Source organism: Carettochelys insculpta, chromosome 1 (genome assembly GCF_033958435.1).
Source record: "Carettochelys insculpta isolate YL-2023 chromosome 1, ASM3395843v1, whole genome shotgun sequence".
NCBI lineage: Eukaryota > Metazoa > Chordata > Testudines > Carettochelyidae > Carettochelys > Carettochelys insculpta.
The window spans coordinates 61,249,706-61,258,801 of NC_134137.1; the positions used below are offsets into that span (position 1 = coordinate 61,249,706).

General features: G+C 43.7%; 1 long non-coding RNA gene across 1 annotated transcript; it reads right to left on the reverse strand.

Annotated features, from left to right (window-relative positions):
- Nucleotides 1–2,797: 2,797 nt before the first annotated feature.
- On the reverse strand, nt 2,798–5,920 carry LOC142007654 (uncharacterized). The gene is made up of 3 exons (XR_012643972.1): nt 5,910–5,920; nt 3,505–3,624; nt 2,798–2,816 (listed from the first exon to the last, which is right to left on the reverse strand). It is a non-coding gene; the product is annotated as an uncharacterized LOC142007654 (long non-coding RNA).
- Between the last annotated feature and the right edge of the window lie 3,176 nt (nt 5,921–9,096).

The window sequence follows — 9,096 nt, forward strand, 5'->3', positions numbered from 1 at the left end:
GGCATTTCAAAGCATGGCTTTCGAAAGATAGCGACCGTACATAAAAAGCCGATCGTGCGGCCGATCAGCCCTTTCAAAAGACTGCTGCATTCTGTAAATAGGAAGCATCTACATGGCTCCAGTCACTCTTTCAAAACTAGGGAGCCAGAAGCCCCGCGGATGGGGTCGTATGGCCAACAAGCCCTTCCGGGGCCACAGCCAGCCGCTTCCTTAAAGGGCCCCTCTCCAACATCCCCAGCCTGCAAGAGCTCAGCCAAGCAGAGCCCAGAGTGCACTGACATGGAGTCACAGCTGCTGCTTCTTGCTGAGGACACGTTGCTCATGGGGACCATGCTTGCACTGCTGTGCACAATCATCGTGGCTGCCCCCCATTTACTCCGGTGGCTGAGCACCCTTCGGGGGCTCTGAAGTCCTCCCATCCAGGACCCCACCAGTGCCCCGGGGCCTTTGGGTCCACCCCAGCAGCACCGACTGGTGGGAGTGCCTGGTGCTTATGCCTGATGGATCTGCAATTTCTGGATGAGCAAGCGGGCTTTCCACGAGGTCTGCCATTGGCTCGGCCCCACACTCAGGCACATGATGCATGCAGCCCACTCTCCTCCTTGAGAAGCGGGTTGCCATAGCCATCTGGAGGCCGGCCACCCCGGTCTCCTACCGCTCCGTGGGATACCAGTTCTGGGTGGGCAAGGCCACCTTTGGGGACATACTCATGGAGGTATGCCAAGCCTGAGTCACACATCCTCCATGGGGTAGGTGGGAGGTCTAGGGCAAGGGAGACCCTTGGCTGAAGGGGGCTGGGGAGGAGGGTTGCGGGGGGCGAAAAGAGGACAGGAGGGGGCCGGGAATGCCCTGCTACGCCCTCACGAGAGTGCATGTCCTCCCTCCCGGGTAGGTCGTTTGGGCCATAAATGCCATGCTGCTGCACAGGGTCTTCCACCTGGAGGATCCAGATGCCACCATCACAGGATTAGCTGCACTGGGCTTCCTGAACTGTTTTGGTGCCCTGGATGGGATGCACATCCCCATCTGTGCCCCATCACACAGCGCCGGCCAGTATATGAACTGCAAGAGCTACCATTCGACGGTTCTCCAGGCTCTGGTGGACTCCAAGGGCCCGTTCATGGATGTCTATGTGGGCTGGGCCAGCCAGATTCATGACGCCTGTGTTTTCTGGAACTCTGGGCTCTGCCAGCTCATGGAGGCTGGCACCTTCATCCCCCAGAAGGATATTCTGGTCTGGGATGTCACCAGGCCACTCTGCATGGTGGCAGATGGTGCTTACCCCTTGCAGCCATGGATAATGTGGCCTATACAAGCTACCTCGACCCCACCCAGGAGGCATTCAACATTTGTCTCAACCAGGCCCACAATGTGGTTGAATGGGCCTTCAGGTGCCTTAAGGAGTCTATTTAAGGAGTATGTATCAGTGTCCTATTGCAGGCATCATCGCGTATGTTGAAAATTTCCAGAACACTTCCTTCCCCAAACATTCCCTTTTCAAATGAGTTTTGGGAGTCAAAGTCATTTAGAAGAAACATTGTTAAATTCTTTGAAATTTGTAAGGATCTAGAAATTTAAAAGTCTCTGGAATACTTTAATTTAAATTGATATAAATTTGAAATTTCAATAAACCCTAACCCTCACTGGAGCAGGACATTAATTTTTCTTTCAAAATGCTTGCCTAGCTGAATCAGAGAGCAATGATTTCTTAAGCCCCAGACTTGTAAACACTTACGCACAGACTTAACTTTCCTCAGAGGAGAAGAGAGATCAATGGGCTTGCACATGTGTGCAAAGTTATGCCTAGGCCTGTCCGAAGATCAGGGAGTTATTTAATGATGCATGAATTAAGGCAAACTGTAGTAAAAATGAAGAATAATTGACATATACTTGACATATATCGTCCAGTCTTCTCATATATCAGCTGCGTGAGATGTGTCATATTCTTAAAGCAGCAGACAAAATTCACAACAGTGAATGGCTTTAAATGTTAGGTTCTCCTTCTGAAATCAGGACCATAAAACCTTTGAAGTTGAAAAGAATTTCCTGCTCCAAAATAGCATGAGAAAGCTGCCTCGGTTGAGCTATTACTGTGCTTGCCAGCCTGCAGCATCACATTGTGTGACAAAAGCAGCCCCCAAAGTGTTTACTTTTTATGACAAATGCTATAAATTGGGTTCTTATAGTGAAACATTGTTTATGCAGCTGTGATTTCATAAATGAATCCTGACGTTCTTCTCTAGTGCATCTTTGCTTCAAAGACAGTATATTTTTTTCTCTTTTTTTGTGGATTTTTTAAAATAAAACCCCCTAATTAAGTACAATCATCGTACATGAAATCCATAAAATCAATTTGTTTTGCTGGGTTAAATGTTTCCATCTTTTGTTACATGAATACTAGTCTCTTAAAGAGATACACTTTTCTCCTCAATAGGCGGGGGCCCAATAATTCAAATGCGTTCTCACCCAAGTAATCCTGTTCATCACAGGGACTACTCATAGGAGTAAGAGTTTCCAGACTTTGGGTTTTCCATAAGCATGTTGCATCTAAAATTAAAGACATATTGGCCAAGTATCATCAGCAGGTCAGCATACTAGAAACTCAGCGTACAAATTGGGATGCTTCCTCCCTCATGCTTTCTGGAGCCAACTAGGAATGTCACTTAATGTAGGGGACAGACAGCTGCTTGATTTCAGTTCAGGCATGTAGATCCATCTTGGCTTACAGCAGTCCACAACTGCAAATGTAGGGAAATTTCTGGTCAACCCAAAGGCTGGAGCAAGTCCAAGACAGCTGGAATCTTCAGAAAATTTAGCTGTGAAAAATCAAAGATATCTTTATTGAGCAAGCAGAAACTGATTTTTTCTAAAGCTTATAATTTGGCCACATTTCAGTGAATTCCCTTCAGAAGGGCAAAAGACATATCACTGATGTAAAGGCCACTCTTCTGCCACATTTCAAGTCATTGCTCCAAAGCTTGGGGGTGCTAGAGCTCTTAAAAAAAACCAAAACCAAAACCAAAGCAGCCAAACAGGCAAAGAAATGCAATTTTCCCTTGCCCTGTCCTCAGAAACAGGTTTCTGAATGGCAAGTATTGAGCTGCCTTAATAGGTGTCAAGACCAACCCTGTGTTAATATTCCTTTCCATGCAAAAGAGTTTATGGCTGAAACTATATATGTAAAGGGTTACAAAAAATTATTTTAAAAGTCACTGCCACAGAATTTGTCCATACTCATTCAAACTGGGCACATCAATTTGTTTCGCTGTGTTTGCATCTCCTTTGTATTTGTTTCCTACTAACAATCTACCTTGTGAGTTTTTCTAGCAGGAGTGGTCACCAAATCAGTGGCTGTTATGCAAATGTTGCAAAATATTAGTAACATGCAAATTTTGCATGATAATAGGCCAATATTCACACCAGAAATCTGATTCTCAAGTTAGACTCATCTAATCAGACAACAAAAGTATACCATGCAACTAATGCCCAACGGGAACAGCTCACCTTTCTAATTTTGTGTATCATGTATTTTCCAGGTGATCCTTTCTCCCGCATATGTTTCAGGCAGATGATCTTGTCTGGTGCCAGTGGTAATGAATCACAAAGAGCAGCTTTCTTTTACCACTAGAACAGATGTATTATTAGAATAAGGTAAACAGTGTTCTCTCCCTCAGGCTGCTTGCTCTCTCTCTGTTTCCTCCTCAACTCCCTCGGCTTTAATCTAAGGCTTGCTGCAATTTTAAGGAAACATTAGCCATATGCTCACTTTGGTCCTTAACATAGGGCTTGATATTAAAGTCCTGAGCCAATATTCATTTTTGAGTTTTGATTAAGAACCTGAGCAATTAGGCCATTTTCCCCATCAGATCTCCAGAAGGACTTTTTTCAGTCTTTTTAATATGAATGTAGTAAGTACTTCATATAAGTCTAATTTTTCCTTTACAATACACGCAGTAAACTCACACTCAAGACATCTTCCTAAAAGACTAAAATGCTCCCAACCTGCCTCTAGCGAAAGCAGGTTTCTGCCAACGCATCTGGCCTTCAATGAATGATTCTTGTGGGTGATATTTTGAAGTAGCCAGTGGATGTCGCTGTTGAGTCATTGATCTCAATCTGAACTGGTGCTGCTAACTATAACACGGGAGGCTACTCCCCTCTCATAAGAAGAAGAAAGAAGGATTAAAGATGAAAAATGTGACAGAGTAAAGTGACACACTTTAAAGTGTAAACAGTGACTGAACATTGTTGAGAAAAGATCATCTGAGAGCTACCAACGTTCTGAAGGTCATCCTGAAGCAGTTACTATAAAGTGAGAAAGTTGATAAAGGAGTTGTAGGGCAGAAGGCAGTTAGGCTTAAGTGTAGCTAGGGTCTGCTTTTTCATATACCATATCCTGATATCAATCTCTTTTTAAGTAAATGGCTGAGTGAAGTAAAGCTATCTGGGAAAGGCAAATTGTTATTTCAGAGAGCCTTTATGTGAAAATGAATTAAAGGTGGAAAACGTGAGGTCACCTCCAAGATTATAAAGGACTGAGCATCCCAATAATATTTTAGTGATGGATAAAGTGGGGTAAGAAAGAAAGAAAGAAAGAAACAAAGATGCCCTGTGTGTTTTCTCAAACATTTTCCAAAATTCAAAATGAATTATTAGTTTTATTTAATTTCCCTTCACTTCCACGCTTTATTTCAGGAGTGAAGGAGAATCTCAATCACCAACACCACAAAATAATATCAGTCCCACCAAATGCAGGAAGAGGAGGTCTTTGGAGAGTTTGGTCTATGATGATATTTTTTTGTACTGGTATAACTGTATTTGTAGGGAGTTTGATGTCTTTTAAATCGGTATAATTATATTGTTGCAACCTGGAGCATGGACACAGTCACATCTGGATAAAGTAGCCTTATACTGGTATAACTTATTCCCTTTCCCCTAAAACTGAATTCATACTGGGGGTGGGGGTGGGGTACTGTAGCACTCATTTTTCTTTTAATATATAAATGCATAAATTTTTAAAGTTTTTCTTCTGATTTGTGACATTATCTGTTGCTTAGCAGCAATTCAGACACCCATCCTCTGATTTTGATTGCCACCAGTGTTACATCAGTGTCACTCTGGTTTTATTCCTTCTGATTTGTACACGTGTCAGAAAGATCTGAATTAGCCCAGCAGAGTACAGTACAATAAAACACAGAGCAATGCTGACATGGCAGGTTAGTGCACCAAAGATTAGAAAAACTCATTTTCCAAACCTAATTATCTGCTTGTCATTCTTTCCTTTTAAATAGCTGCTCATGAGTCAAGCATGACACAGCTCCCTTCATATTCACAGATAAACTCATTTCTTGCTTCGGTAGGTAGAGACTGCTGTTGAAACTAAGACCCACTCAAACTGGGTGAAGCGTTTCTATTTAGAGAAGTTTCTACACTTTGTTCCTCTGCTGGATGTGAGCAAATTTGAAGTGCCTCATTTGTCATCACCCAAAAAAAGAACTCCCGTTGTATTGCTCATTGCTTTTAGAGATGTTAGGACATCATAGGACCCATCTCTTTCTTTATTTTGCACACTCAGCTGGAGAAAATTACCCGGAGTGTAGAAAAAAATCTACTTCCTGGTTTTTATTACTGTAGCCCTGAACGTTTTATGGCCCATTATACTATGAAGTCTGATGAATCTTTACATTATGGCAGATTATAACATTAATACTAATCCAGCTGATATTTTTGAAAGTTATGTACTCAGTGCAGAACAAGACACAGCCTTATAATTATTTCCATGTGGGCAGAAGCCTTGTATCCCAGTCTGAAGTCCATAGGGATCTGGGTGAGTACAGGGGCCAGATAATACAGATCCAATTGCAGATTCAGCATCAAAGCAAGAACCGGCCCTGCTCTGAAAGGCTTACCATCGCACTCAAGTCAGAGAGAGGGCAGGATGCACTTTGAAACTATGGATTACTTCAGCCATCTCCAGCAACACTGGAAAAATGTGGAAAAATATTTTACATGAACAACACTATACAAAAAGCCACACCAAAGCTATGTCTAGACTAGCCCCCAACTTTGAAGGGGGCATGATAATTAGGGTGTTGGGAGATTACTAATAAATTGCTGCGGTGTATATGTAGCACTTCATTAGGCTAAATCTCCCCCGTGGCAACTTTTCAAGTGTGAAACATCGAAGTGCTGGCTTGCATATAGCTGCGGGTCAGCTGCAGGTCCTTTGAAGTGCTCACTCTACTTCGAAGTCCCTTTAGTTTTTAATTTTGAGGAGTAAAGGGACTTCGAAGTAGCACAGGCACTTCAAAGTTCCTGCGGCTGACCGATGGCTACAAGCGAGCTGGCACTTCGAAGGTTCACACTTCAAAGTTGCTGCGGGGGAGATTTTGCCTAATGAAGTGCTGCATATGCCCCACAGCCCTTCATTAGTAATCTCCCAACACCCTAATTACCATGCCCCCTTCGAAGTTGGGGGCTAGTGTAGACACAGCCTAAAAGAACTTTGTGATTCAGGACATAGGCCTGGCCTAAATGCAAGGAGTTTCATCAAACCTGCTGTGGGTGTGAAATTGATCCCCGGTATTTAAGCAGCCATGTAAGAAAGCAGCTAGTCAAATAAAACAGAAACACAATTAGGGATAGAATGATGAATGGTAAAAATTAAGAGATGGAAGACCAGTTACAGCTTCACCATCTCTTGCCAATGCATAATGATTACCTTCCCTTCTCTATGTCCAGTCTAGTTTTCAATGTTCGACGTAATGAAGTTTCTAGTGCTTTCCTTGGGGGACTCTTCTACAGCTTAGCAGATCTGGAGCATGAAGGAATGATTGTTTGGTCTCATACACAAGGGTATAATTAGGAAAAAGTGAATGCATTTAAGATAGGGAAAATTTAAGTTAAATATCAGGAGAATCTCTCCAACAGCTGGATGTATTAGATTGTGGAAGAGTCTTTCAAGAAAACGTTAGAAGTTTAATCATTTGGGAAATGCAAAACTAAGCTGTAAAACCCAGTAAATGCTAGAGCTGGTCAAGAAAGGCCTAAAATTTGACAAGTTTTTGCAGTTTTCAGGGGTTCTTCCTGCCTGTCCCCAACTGAAAATCAACTTTTTAATTAAAAAAACAGTTCTGGTAGAAGCACCATAGGGAACAATTCTGCATTGGCAAGGAGATAGACTGCATGATCCAATAGGTCTTTTCCAGGTCTACATTCTGTGATCTGTGATTTCCTCAGCTGGAAATTTCTATTTCAGCCTAAACGCTACTCTGTGATGAATGTCCCAGAGGAAGGTGAGATACTTCATGCTGCTCTCAGGAGCATTGTTACTACTGCATCTTCACATGAAGAGTTACTAATACCTCTCAGCACTAAAGGGCCATGGTCCTTTGGAAGAAGGAATGTGACTCACGGTATAGCAGCTCCCTAGCTCCTCATCTGATGGTTGGACAATGCCGCCTTTTCCAGTGCTGCAGATGGAATGGTAGAGGCACTGCAGGTGGTTATAAAGTTGAAGCACATATTACACCATAGTCTGACCATTTGCCTGCCATCCTTCCTGTGTGGTTTCTGTGGTTTCACTTGCCCCTGCTCCAGAGAAGGGGAATGCACAGATTAAAGAGGTAAAAATGGGGAACAACCCATACAATAACAACACAGGCACACCTATGTGGAGGAAGGGGAGGAAGGAGACAGTAGGGCTACTGGGCCCGAGACTGGCAGCAGCTGCTGGAGTCCTGGGTCCTTTAAATCACTGCAGGAACCCCATGCAGTGCATTCCAGATAGCACTGAGGGCTGCCTGAGGAAGGCATGGCATGCTCCTGGCAGTGCTAAGGCTCCCTGAGGAAGCTAGCCCCAGCCCTGCCCCCTCTACCTGAAGCCCCACCCCTTCTGGGGCAATAAGATGCCCCCACCAGCCTTGCCCAGGGGCCCAGAAAGGTTGTTGACTCCAGTGTAACTAGAGAACAATGACACATAATCAATTTCCAATGGATACAAGCCTAAGAATAAACACCTCTATAGCGAATATACAGTTAATGCGTGCCCCTAGTTCATGCTAAGATCCACCAACTTTTACTTGATGTTAAACTGTACCAGGTGAGCTAGCTGCCTGTGGCGTGGTATTCATGGTCTGTTAGGGGGGTATAGGATGTGGGTATGCTTCCTTTGCTTGCCTGGAAATTCTGCAAGACCTGTGGGAATGGTGCACCTCATGCAAACACAAGTACAAGCTCTGTGCCCATCAGGCATAACTGAGCCCTCATTCAGTAATCCTGCTAAATGTGATTTACAGTGTAGAGAAACTCCAAGTCATTTTAATTAACATACCCATGCAGATATTCATGTGGGATCTAACAGCTGTCGTAACATACTGCTTTCCGAGGGGAGCCAATACCCTGCAATGAGAAAGTCTTCGAAACACAAATGCTACAGCAAGGGTGTGTGTGTGTAGCTCTAGGCCTGCAGTTTGACACCTTCAGAGAAAAGTGAGTGAAAGACAAGAATACTTTGATGGAGTCACAGTTTAGGAACACATGCTCAGTGTAATGCTGTGCGTTGCAGGGTGGCTCAGGTAGGCTCCCTGACATGAAGTAACTTTTGCTTTGCTGGGTTCAATGCCCACAGAACCTATTTTCTTCATGACATACTACAGTATTTATTGGGTTGCGATTTCCACAGATTGTTTACTTTCTCTATAATTTTTTGTTTACAATAAAGGCCCCAGAATCCTTTCTAGATGAGCCTTTGTTCTACTCTCAGAAAACGCAGGAAGGATGTAATGAAGGAATCAATCCAAGAACAACAAAGAATAAATAAAGAGAGGGAGAAGAAAGATAAGGGGTGTTTTTTCCTTTTTCAGCAAGATAGTCTTCTCTCCCTCCCCCTTGTGCCTTGCTAGTATCAAGGTGAAAGTTGCTTTTTACTATAGATTTCCTGAGTGGACGTTGCTAAGTCATTCCTTCCCCACAGGCCAGCTGACGAGGGGGTAAGGCGTGAAGGGGGCAGTTGCCTGAGGGCTCAGCATTTCACGTGGGCTCCAAGCTCTGTCCACTGCTTCTGCTACTTTGGCATCTGTGGTGGCTGGAGCTCTG